Below are 13,851 nucleotides of genomic sequence, written 5' to 3' on the forward strand. Positions count from 1 at the left end.
GTGACATTGATCATGGGAGATTTGCAAACCATGGCTTGTTATCTGTGACTGAGTCACTACTAGGACTAAACAGTGGACACTGAGTTACTCCATGTCAGCACAGTGGGGACGAGTTTCATTTACACAGTTATTCTTAGTAGATAGTGGAAAAGTGTACTTCAGTGGAGACTATTATTTTCATCATTTGTTAGCCGATCCACCGTATCTGTGTAATTTATATGTTAATCATATAGCTGAATGATTTCCAATTGGTAATACTGAATTTTTTCGCTCTTATTATATGCAATCTACTATTTGTTAATGTAAAATTAAAACATTTATTTACTGGTAGTATACAAATACTTTTGTCATAGAAAGCTCAATAGATGTTTAAGACTATAGGAAATGGAACTTTACATTGTACTGTGGTTACTTGGATGCCCATTGTATTGTATGGTGGCCAAAATAATTGTATAAAAGTCCCTAGAATGTTCTCTGTATTGTAAGGCAGTGACTAGAGTGCTCTCTGCATTGTGTGTCACTAGAATGTTCTCTGTATGATATATCTATCAATAGTACTTGACAAATTATTATGCATAAAAGAAAAATGCTTAATTTGCCTTACTTGCTATACATACCTGTTTGAGGATGTATGTGTACTCTCCTGTCTATATTGGTATAATGTATTTCTCACTAATTTGATGGACGTCATTTTTATATGCAGTCCCATGTCTATATTTATACTATTTATATGTAATTTATTTTTTTCACGGTTTGTAAAATCACATAAATATACCTCTTATCTGTCCTGATTCTACCAGGAAAGTCCTGATTTTGGGGGTATGTCCAGGAACTTGAGGAACAGCTGAGAGGTATTAGCAACTCTTCACTTTCCTTAAATACTGCACAAACCATTTAGATGTGCATGCATCCTGTAGGTGGTGATGGAGGTGGTTGGAGGGAGGCATTACACATGACTTCCATGCTGCTGGTTGCACCCTCTCCAGCAGCATGGTGCTGCTCAAAATAGGTCTTTCAAACTTTCAGATCCAGGACCATGTGACCTTTAATTTTGCACTGAATATGTCATACATACGCACACACTTTAGTGCAACTATTTCAATTGCAAGTTATATTTATACTGAATCAGACCCAAAATGTTCTGTCACAGTATGGACATATATCTCTGTGTTAAGAAATTAATATTTCAAATGACACTATACTTTTTACGTTTTTAACAAATCTTTTAGATGTTCTGTGGTGTAATTTAAGCACTCATATGATTTATTCATTCATTTTAATGTACAGGAATGAAATTATAACATAAATATTGTAAAAACAGGGTATTCCTGCTCAGACAGCAGGATTTTGCCGTGGAATCATACAATGCTGAATAATGTATTTTAGTGAATATGTATATTCATTGTTCTTTGCCTTCTGTGACTTTATGTTCAGTGTGAACTACTTCCAGCTGAAGTAAAAGTAATATAAAAAGAAGCAAATACTATTTCTGGCTTAGCCTGTCTAACCTTGGGATTTTCCTATGCACACTATACATATATTTAAAGAGATGTGACTGTGGATAGTCCTTGGAGTAAAACAAAATACATCTGTGCAATAATTTCACTATCAAACTTCAAGTTTTGACTTATGTTTGCATTGATAATATAATAGTTTACATAGAAAATACTTGATTTTCTTTAATACATGAGACTTAATAACAAAATTAGCAACTTTTTTTAAATCTGGGATGTTCTTTTGCCAGATATTCTAATGTATGCTACTGTTCAATATGCAGAGGTTTATACATTTGCTGGTCACAAGTACATTTACAAGAAAACAAGAAAAAATATGTGTTGAAGAACGGTGCACTCATCTGAAAAAATGATGTATATATTTTGTACTGTGCAAAAGATAGACACTTTGATTGTAAGTTCAATGACTCCGGATAGATTAAAATAATTCCTTTTTTGATCATTCAAAACCTTAAAATCAGTTTTCCAGCAAAATATTGTTAAAAAGTGTAGGTTTGGTGTGACAGTTTCTTCCCTTTTGTTATTTAATAAATCACAAATCCATGGATCAGAAAATAACATACAAAGGGACATTTAAAAGCCAGAAAAAATGTAGATGAATTTTAACCGCTATTTGAGCTCTCTTACTGTTTTTGGGAAGTACCTCCATACAGATGCTTTGCAGACATTGTATGGACTAAGATGGCAATGTGCATGCTGGCAAAACTTCACTTTAATACTAACTCTTGTGAACCACCGTTTTAATTAATTATATTTTTAATTTTCAGCTCTTTCAAACCTTTATCTTTATATTAAACAAGTCATGAGAGTCATTAACGCACTTGGGGAGCTTTACTGTTGCCCAGAAATACCCCTCTGTGCTTGAATCATGAACGGTGGGGATTTAATCACTGGTGAATTACGAACCAGAAAGTCTGCAGTCATAGACATATGCTGGAGTTCCGATTCTTGATTGGTCAGTGGACATAGCAGAAGTGGATTGGTCTGACAATGGTGGAGGCATACTGTGTATACTTATGTTGAGATTATCAAGCACCACCTACCGTATTGTGTAGTGTGCGGTGAAGTTACTCCTGAAATAACTCCACTCACCCCCTATATCCCACTGTCACTTTGCATGCCTCGTTAAGTCACTTTTTTGAGTAACAGCAGGAAGGAAGGGCGGGGAGAAGTCCTGGCCAAACTCCTACCCCCTGTGATATCAGCAAGATGACCTGAAATGTAAAGAGTGCAACTTAGCAAGACATGGAGACTGCCCACTGGCAGTCTTTAGGAGGATATATTTTACAGATGTAAGATTGTAATAAACAATATGTTTTTAATGATGAGTATAAATGGTTTTTTTTCCAGTATAGATATATCTGGATATTACCCCTTGCTTAAATATTTTTAACATACCATATAATAATGTATTCATTTCTAAAACATTAATATGGGAAATATATGCTTATTTATAATTAAATTATTCAAATATTATAAATATTATGTCAATTCTTATTTTGGCAGAAGAGGGAAGGCGGCACAGAAAACAACGGACTATGGTGGGGGAAAAAAGAATGGCCCTGGTCTGTTTTTGCTTAGCACTCTCCTTGTCATGATTATATAATGTTCTTTAGTTCCACCATCAGTGGGTACCTTTTTCCACCCATCATGTAACGTATTCCACTGGAGTAGGATACCTGGTGGGATTCACAATTATGTATGGGCTTGGACAGTTCATTTGTTTTTTTTATCACCATGATCCTCTGTGACTTGCAGCCTTAATGAGCCAGTTTTTTTGCATTCCAAAATTAAGCATTTGGAAGCCCTTAACAATTCTGTGTTCACCCCTGAGACTAGGCATGGGAACACTTTATAATATTACATTTGTACTTTTTAATTACTTATTGGTATTTTTGTAGCAATGAAGAGAAGGGATATGTCATATTGTAGATTGTACTATATTAACAAAAGCTTCACTAAAACTTTATTAGACCAAAACGACAATGGATCAAAGACATGAAAGTACATTTTTTGTCTGTTACTACATACGCATGTTCACATCATTTATTTATTAGATCTTTATTTTTTATTACAATTAAAAACATTGATACAATTCACATTATATAGAGGTGTTTTTAATCCAAACATAATAGCAAATGAAATTTTCTCTATAAAAATGTTGAAAAAACTTTTCTTGCGCTTATGGATTGGTTGGGTGTAAGTGTATCTGAGTACAAGTATGCCTGACATAAACCTGGTACGCATGCGAATGATGCAGAGCCAGGAGCATTTTGAGATGCCTCAGTATCATCCATGAGCATGACCTTGTATGTATATATCCATGCATAATGGTCTAAACTGCGGGTTTGAATAAGGGGAGAAGTTGCCTATAGCAACCAATCAGATTCTAGTTGTCAATTATTTATTTTGTTTGAAAATTTGTTTATTGAGTTTTTGTAGGGATACAAAAATAAAAGGGAAGGAAAGAAGGGGTGTACAGAGTCCAATTGGGACCAATGGCAATCTGATAATAAATATTTTTGTATGTAAACATTGTGTATGCATTATTCACAAATATACATATGTATAAATCATAAACAATATAGCAAAGGGGAAGAATGAGATCATTTGAGTGAGGGTCCTAAGAGGTGAGGAGAAGAAGTAGGTAATCGAAGGAAATGAGAGAGGAGAGAGGAGGACAGGGGGTTGTTAGTAGAGAATAGTAGGGGGATGGAAGCAGGAAAGTATATGAATGAGTTAGAAGTCTGGCTTATTCTATAGGTCTGTTGTGAAACAGGAGGTCCAGGCCTTCCAGATGGAGGAGAACTGGAGGAGCGGTTATGAACAATACTGATGATATGTTCCATTTTATGTGTATGCTAGTGTCATGTGCAAGGTAATTTTAAGGCATAAATCTGCAAATATGTGTTTGTAAATTAATTCCTAGAAATAGTGTTACATGGCTCTAAGAGAAGCTGTTTAGATCAATGGGTTTTGTTTATGTTAAACTACCCAGAGGGGGCTGGTAGATAATGGTAGCACCTTGTACCATTTATGGCAGGTCGCAAATGTGAAAGCCTTTGAAAATCTCTCTTTCAAGACAATGAAATCTAACACATGTTTGGGAGGCCTCAGACATGCTGACTGCAGAGACAGTGTTGTATGTTAATGACAGATTCAAGCTGAATAGGGTAACAGGAAAAGATCACATTATTTTCTCCAATATTATACTTACCAGTGGCATGTGTGGTATGCAGATGAAGGGAAACTTATGACATGTGGTGTGGAGGTAAAATCATGTTTGTAAGTCATACTGGTGAAAAGTTAGGACAGGGCAACAAAACCTGATTTAACAGTGTTTCTCCAGCAGAGTCATAAAACCCTAATTTGCATTCTTGAGACCTGTTGGTTCTGACCTCACAGGAAGGGAGACTGTGGGCCCTGCAGCTTGGTTTTAAAACTGTAGTGTAAATGTAAGTTTTGGTTCACTCTTGGGGAGTCAATTTGAGATTGAAGAGGGTCCCATTTTTTCTGCTTCTCCCTGCACCAGAAACTAGATTAAAAGTGGGGTATCAATTCTGTGTTTTATCCTTTTTATTTTATAAGAAACAATTGCGTTATATTTGTATTGCTTTTTATTATCTGTTTTATCTTAAGCATTGTGGATGTATTTTCCATATTAATTACACTTAATAAGTTCAAGTCTCTGTGTTCTTACGAATTCACGCGACAGTTTGGTCAAGACGCTACATAATTGAAATGGGTAAAACATTGTGGTTGATGTGAACTCTGATTAAAGTAAATTGTGATAGATTAATGCTAGGGAGAAGCAAAGGCTTCCTAAATAAGAGTGTCAGCTCTTGTCAGAAAAAACCTTGGTGGTGGCATTGTTAGTACCGCAAAGCTAGTGTGTGGCATAGATAGGGAAGGATTTAATCATTTTAGATAGACCAAGTGGTTGTTATTTTGGTTAACCCTGTGTCACACACGCATCACGCATGCTCAGGTGAGTGCTGTTCATGACAGCTAGATTTTCTGAATGAGTCCTTGAATAGTGTTTGGGTTGGCTTCTTCCAATTAAAGGCGATAAGGCATCCTGCTAGTAGGAGAATGTGTCCAATCAACTTTTGTGTGTGTTTTGGAGTATCAGGGAATGTGCATGGGAGAAGGTAATAGGAAATATTATCAGGGATTCGGACATGAGTCATTTTTTCAATCATATGATGTACCTCTTTCTAAAAATGTACTATTTTGGGGCTAAGTTCACCATATGTGGGCCAGGGTGCCCTTTTCTCCACATCTTCTCCAGCATGAGGTAGAAGCATTATGATAGATGGTCTTGTGGGTACCAGGTACCATCTAAATAGGAGTTTGTACGAGTTGTATTTTAGTTGTATACAAATGCAGCTTTTAGCAACAGTTTCATGGATTCGAGTAAAATCCTCCGGTCCAAGAACCTCCCCCTTGTCTTCTTCCCATTTAAGCATATGTCTCTCTTTGGTATTTTGATTATGCTTAATAAAGAAAGAATAGAATGTTGAAATTAAGCCTCTGGATGGGGGTCTATCAAGACAAAAGGATTCGAGCACGGAAGGGGGATGAGGGATTTTGCTTTTTATTTTGACATGATAAAAGTAGAAAATCTGTAGATTTTGTTAAAAAGCTGATATTGGTATCCCAAAGCAATCCCGAATAGCAGAGAACTCTGGGGAAAAAGGTGAAAGGGACGTTGTAAAAAAATTTATGTTGTGAGATGTACATCCCTTAAACTTATTGGGGTCTAGTCATGTAGCAAATTCTGGGTTATTCCACAGAGGGATTCCACAGAGTGATTATGCGAGATAGGTCGGGAAGATGGAGTAGGTATATAGTGTCGATCCAGAACAAAGGTTAGGGGGAGTGCATGTGGAGTAGATGACCCTCAATGTCTATCCATAACTTGCTATGTGAGTAGAGTTATCATTTATTTAGTACAATCTACAAAATTACAGCTAGAATCTGATTGGTTGCTATAGGCAACATCTCTACTTTTTCGAATGCACAGTGTAATAAATATACCCCTTAAAGCCTGGTCTTGGAGATATGAAAAAGTGGGAAAGAGATTGATCACTGCTTGATTATTATTGGGAGAACTAGATCATAATAGGCAGTATCTGCCTGAAAATGTAGTTTTAAGTGGCTGTCTGCTGCCTTAAAATTATAGTGGACTAAAGTGAATATATCATACTCGCATAAAACTACATTGATGCCTATAAAATCTTAGAATGTAGTAGCTGTAGTTTACTATGTATAATTTTTTTTAAACTTTTTAAAAGTTGGAATCACATAAAGTCACCACAGAGTTTTCATATATCTCATTTCCTTCAATATACTATAATAATACCTGCACAATCTATCTTCCTGTCAGAAATATTTTAAAATATATTGTGATGTCATATTGCATGTAATGTAGGCATTTTATATTCTAAGATCTCTATAATATAAAGGGGCAATATATCTGGATATACTATTGACACTCATATACCCAAAATTACTAAATTAGCTGTAAATGGTCTATTTTCCTCCATCCAAAGCTGCATTGTGGCCCTCTGAGCCTTCACCGCAGTCCCAGTTCATTCCTACTTTATTGTCAGATTTGCTTGTTATAGCTTGAAACATTTGTTTATTTTACATTAAAAGGCCTGTTCCGGAACCTCAGAAGCTGATAACAAAAATCATATCATGGACTTAAAAAGTCATATAAATATGAAATACATTTTCTGTAGGTAAATATTGTTTGTCCGCAGACACTTGTCATTCTTTAATAAGCAAAACAGAACAAAAATCAATGGGTAAAACGATGACTGTAAAGATTTGCAAGGTAATTGGCATTACCCAGAAACCTATTGTCAAGTATGCTTGTAGCTTAAAGACATAGATTAAAAATAAGACATTTCCATTTTCCCTGTATCTGGCATGTTAGTGGAACCCACTTAAAAGACCACTTAAATATTAGGATAATATTATACTGTGTAGAGTTCTTCTGATATGTGCAAACGGGTGGAGTACAATTTTCCAATACTTATAATAACAACAGATTGTATCCCGACTAAACAATTACGATTAAAACAATGCCGATAACATAGAAATGCAGATTTACCATCAAAAAGACACAGTACATTAGTGACTCGCCTCTTATATATTCCGAATTGCACTAAATGCTGGCAGTTGTAAATTACATCACTTAGCATGGCGAGTGTCGACAGTGTGATTTCCGGATTTGAAGTGGCAATGACAGGACCCGCCTCCTGTATAACATAGAGGGCTTTATCCTAATTGTAGTTGTAACCATAAACCTAACCCTTAAAGTGGATTATACTTTCATTGCCACTTTAAATCCTGAAATCATAGTGTCGTTATGGTAAGTGACGTAAATTACAACTGCTGGCATTTAGTGCAATCGGAATACAAAGGAAGCATGTCGGTAATATATTGTGTCTTTTTGATGGTAAGGGGCATATTTAATAAAGCACGATAGTGCTTTTAACGGGTAATTAAGGTCCCACAGTGCCCTCCGCAAATTTATTAAGGGGGCATCGCAGCAGATATCATGGATATCTGCTGCTTTGCATTCCTCTTCGTTTTTGGGAGCAGTCACCATTCAACAGAATGGTGACTGCTCCTGGCCGCAATCTAGCAAGTCCCGAAAAAAAAAAATTCCGGGAACTTGTCATGTTAATGTACGCCAGCTGCAGCTGGCGTACATTATCCGAATTGAGGAAATCTAATGCTGTCAGCTCTGCTCCGGAGAGCAGAGCTGGACAGCGCATGTGTGGAGGGATCACATGATCCCTCCCTGTCACTCACAGCTCTCTCTCTGCAACTATCGTTGCAGAGACAGAGAGGGGATTTGTGTGCGCATGTCCAGTTCTTGGAACTGGACATGCGCAATTGAAGAGTAAGGAGAAGACCCGAAGACAGCGCTTCCGAAGAGGCAGGTAAGTATGATTTTTTTTTTCACAGAAACAGCAGATTATCGGGACTGCTGTTTCTGTACTCCGGTTTTGATAAATTTGAGAAATGAATCAATACTTATCCGTCCGATAAGGATTGATAACCATTTCTCTATTTCAACGATAAATGATAAATGTGCACCTAAGTCTGCAATTCCATGTTATCGGCATTGTTTTAATTGGAATTGTTTTGTCGGAATACAATGTGTTGTGATTATAAGTATTGCTAACATGACTAGCACTGGTGCGAGCATGGGTGTTTGTGTTTATTAAAAGTGGCTACAGATTCCAAACTTTGAAGCAATATGTTTAGCTACACAGAAAATGTTTGGAAATGTAACACTGCATGATCTAAAATATCATTCAATTATTTTTCATCCCAATGATTTGTTGATTAGTCAAATTTTTATTCCAAACATTATTTTATTTCATATCTATTAATTTACTATTCCACACTGTACTGCAAACAGATTTACACATCTTAATTTAAAGGAACATATAGTTTTGTAATGGTTATAAACTTTACATAAACATAAGTGTCAGTCATTTCATGAATCTCCTGTTTATGAAGAGGGAAATAATTCTACTTTTAGAACATTCTCTTTTGAGTGTGGATTAATTGAAATAACATATTTTGGTATCTCTTCATCGCCCCATCTGTCACAATGTATAAGCCTTTGCCAATTACACAGAAATATCTGAGGTCTCCAGCTGGCTAATGGACTTTAAAAGCTCTCTCCAGCACCTCATTTGAGACACCTGAGGTCACTCAAGCTGTGTGTTTTTTTGACCACCTTCCCAGGGACTGACAAGATTACCTGGGTCCAAAATGCATGCATTTTTTTAAATTGCATTGCTCAGATATCTATCAAAATGTGGTTATATAACTATAACTATTGGGGTATTTTGCAGAAATAGTGTTTTTTTTTTTATTTAATGATCTAATCCTGTTATTCTGCTCGCTCTGCTGGGCACAGGTTCAGCTTGTATAGCTCACTCCCCTTCCTTTTCCTAGCTTCTAAGTGTTCTAGACTACTCTTATACCTCTTTGCCCTATGCTCCACTTCTAAGCTGAGATGGTTTTAATTGCACTTTGATTTGTTTTTGTACTGCCCTGTATGCCATTTCTGTTTTGTTCATCCTCTATATACGGCACTGTAGACCTTGTGTGGCAACATATAAATAAAAGATGTAAATCTTAGTATAGCATGCACTTAATACACAGCACAGAGTCAGTACTTAAAAAGGCAGCATCAATCAAATAGTTTTCTTGTTTTGTTTAATAATTCAGCACATATAGGATTCAGTTATGTTAGATCCCATAAATTTATCACTTGAGTCTTCTTTTCATAAGATTAGTTTCCTCCTCCTTTAAGAGTTTCCAGAGGTTAAGTAGAAACAAGAATGGAATGGAGCTCACAGGTGTAAGGGATCGTCAGTCTGTAGTGAAGAACAGGTCCGAGTGCAATAATGTCAGGAAGTTTTTAGTAACTAGGCATAGTGATCTTATTCACCAACTCACTTGTTGTGGTGCATTCCCAGTGTTAGGATAAAGGTCTCTGTTATGTCTTTCATACAGTGCAAGAAGAAAGAGTCTTTGTATTACTTAGCTTGATGCGTTTCATCACATATAGCGATTTCATCAGAAGAGGAAATTCCACATAATGGGCACGTTTATCCTTACATTGGGAATGCACTTTCAGCCTTACATTACCTCCTTCTCCTCTACATCCAAACCCACATGTAATCTAAATCTAATACTCTAAAACCCAGCAATTTCTAATTTTCACAGTATTTGTAGTTACTGAAGCATTGCATTAATGGACCTCTTTCATAATACTGCAATGCTTAACTCTCTTGCTACCCCTCGTGATTAACTATTGGGGCCTCTTGTCCTAAATGCCTTAATCCAGCTCTGCCTCTAAAGACACCCAACACCCTGCTGAAAGCACTTGGGCTCTTCCCACAATCCTTGGCAATGGCTATGGGTTAATAAAGTTAAAAAAAAAAAAAGCTTCAAACACTATTTTACTTTGTGAAAATATACGTCCCAGTCAGTCTGGGCTGCCATTAACAGCTGCCATGAACTACAAACATCAGCATACCCATGTCAGCCTGGGCATGCTAACATTTGGAGAACCACAAATGCCAACATGCCCTGACACCCAGGACCCACTGAGCCTTGTAGTCCCACAAAGTGAAATTTAAATAAAACACACTCCTCTTTAAAACCACATTAGTTTAATAAAAACAATAAACTAAAATGTAAATAAATCACATAATTTTCTTAATAATAATAATAAAACCTCAAATATACTTATCATCTGCTGTCTTCACCTATAATGGATCCAGTCTTTTAAGCTTTTAATACATAGTGCTTGCGTCCATAATTAAAACCAAATCATTCCAAGGTCCTGAAGGTGTCCACAAAAATAACATCCTAGGTCCTGAAGTTGTCCATAAAACCCCCCCAAAAAATATTCCACAGGTAGTCAAACAAAATCTTCTTTTCTTCTTTTTTGATCCCAAATAATCCTCAGAATACTGCTTAACAAAATAAAAAAAAGCATTAACAGAACACCAAGAACTACAATTCTCTAAGGAGGATCAGCCGTGCGGAATGAAATATTGATAGATGCGAGGTCTCTTTATAAGTTAAGGGAATTTCCCATGCTGTTAGGGGACAGACTAGCCCCACAGCTGGTGCAAGAGATATGGCAGAAATCTTAGTTACTCCTGCGGCTTTACAGCTGGAAACGGCTATGGTTCTTGAGTTTAGCTAGCCCTTACTGTAAATTGCCTACAGCAAAACGTCCCTTCTCCGCTCAAGTCACTCCCCGAACATGGACATTATAGTAAGTTTACAGTAAGACATTATAGTACAGGCCTGCATGGCCTGCATTTACAACCGTATCTGCCAGTTTTTGACATGTGCAGAGTGATTTTGTATTGATACACTCAAAATCAGCAGATACATGTCTTGATGGATCAGGCCCTAAAAGTATTTTTTCTTATAATAGCAGAATGTATGTGTTCCTGGTTACGTGTTCACTATCTTGTAGTAATGCATGCATTGTTCAGGATAGAACTTGCCTCTGTTTATTATTAAATTTGGATAATTGCCAGCCCATGGGCTATATCAACTGTATTTATGCTCATATTGGGATGTCTATTCTTGTATGAACTAGACATCTGTGCTGCACTTTATAAAGAAGGTTTACCTTTCATTTGAATCTACATCCAGAAATAATATTTTTTCTTATCAGTTTGGTGTTTCCCGTCTTGTTGGATAAAGCTCTGGAGAGACCAGGATACAGAATCCTATGGGAACTTCCTTTGCAGAAACTGTGTGGCCACAGAGATAAGCAATTATTACCTTTCATTTTCTGTATAGTGGAATAGTATTACAGTCATTTCTGGTCCTTCAGCACTAGTTCCAGCAAAGAACTCCTTTTGAAGGGTAAGAGTGATATGATGCAAATATATTTTTCATTTCTTATGTGACAAACTTTTGATGTTATGTCATTACATGATTAAGATAGCATTGATTATATTGCTTTTAATTGTATTTTGAGGGTGTTTTATCCTGCGTTGTCTCATTCTGGGTTGCTTAATATGAACATGGTGAGCATGCGAGATGTGAAAGGAATGATTGTATAAGACTTCTGTACAGGATGCCAAAGTTGCTAGAAAGGAACTTGAATGACACTTGGAGAGGTCTTGCGTCGTTATTTCAGTTATTGAATCGAGAACATATTTCTTGCGGTTTCTTGTCTTGTGCGACCAATCACCATCCATTATTGTGCTTTTAAAAAGCCATATTAAGCAGAAGTGTATCTGTTGTGATATTTTTGTGAGGCATTGCAATAAGATGTGGTTGTAGGGGTCTGTCTGAAATACAGGGAAATACTGACTCTATTCTTACACTGCAGGGTAAGCACCCCACTATCTGATAGCCAAGTGATTGTGTGGACAGACAGTTGGACAGGATTCACACCCTGATGGCATTAAGTATATCAGAGGGTGGAACCGGGTAAGGTATGGCAAGAAGAATGCATTAATTGAATGTGCTAAGGCTGTTTTGTTTACCTCCAAATGAATAGAGATCATGACATACCTTATTATTTTGTAATTTGATTCTGTCACTGTGCTACAAAGGTGCCAAGTGTGGTAAGAGATAAGAGTGAGAAATAGGATAAAGTAAATCCTTGATGGACATTCCTCTTGAAAACTCCATCAAGTATTATGTGTATCACAAACATGGTTTGATTGCTGTAAGATATTTAAAAAAACTGAAAGGGAGAACACAGGAAAAACTAGCCTTACTCCTTACCTTCAATAAAAAATGTTTTAGATGAACTAAGGAATGTTACAGGTAAAGATGTTAGAGAATGGATATCCTATTATTTATGAGTTTCAGAATCAGTAAACATGTCCACTAAAACTGTATGTCCTCCACCTTATGTGGCACAAACAATGGTCATTAAAACAGACCTAGAGGAAGAAGAGCCTAGGGATAATTGTTTATATCCTTTTTTTTTAACACAACTAGCTACAGCATCAGCTATTTCCCAAACACCACTACTGTCTATGGTGTCAAAAGTGTTTTAGTCATTAATGACTATGGGCCTGATTCATTAAGGAAAGTAAAGCAAAAGTAAGCAGTAAGCCAAAACCATGTTGCATTGGAGGCAGAGGTAAATTTAAAATTTGATGGCAGATTTATAGTTGGGGTAGGGCATGTCATAGATCAACTTTAACTTTTAGTGTTCAAATAAGCTATCAAGTATTTGTGTGCTACATGAAAAAACAGCCAGTATTTTCCTTATTTGCAAAATAGTAATCTCATTTGCACCCCTTGCATTGCAAAATGGTTTTGTCCAGAAAACTTGAGAAATAAATGTACTCAATTTTTTGCTTAACGAATGATTAATGAATCAGGCACTATATTATTAATAGGTGCCATCAACTGAAAAGTTTTACATTTTTTTCTGTGTGACTTGATATTCCACATATGTTTTGGGTGCATCCTGCAGTGACATGCGTGTACCCGATGCACGTGCACTTTAAAACGCACATTAGGTTGTAAACTTTTCGTTCTCTCTCTCTCCCCTGGCCCCTCTCTTCTCTCCCCCTGCTTCACTTGCTCCCTTTCGTGCCTGTTTTTGTTTCACCCTCCCTTAGGATGTAAGCTCTTATGAGCAGGGCCCCCCTCCCCTCCTGTCTCCATACCGGTTCTTCTGCTCTGTCTTTACTCCATATGTCTTCCTGGAGTTCCTGAAGCATTGGTACTTTGTGTTTATTGTTCTGTACTTTGTCACCCTGTTTTGTACTACTGTTTGTACTGTGTACGGCAACCTTAT

Source organism: Mixophyes fleayi, chromosome 9, assembly GCF_038048845.1.
Source record: "Mixophyes fleayi isolate aMixFle1 chromosome 9, aMixFle1.hap1, whole genome shotgun sequence".
Classification (NCBI taxonomy): Eukaryota; Metazoa; Chordata; class Amphibia; order Anura; family Limnodynastidae; genus Mixophyes; species Mixophyes fleayi.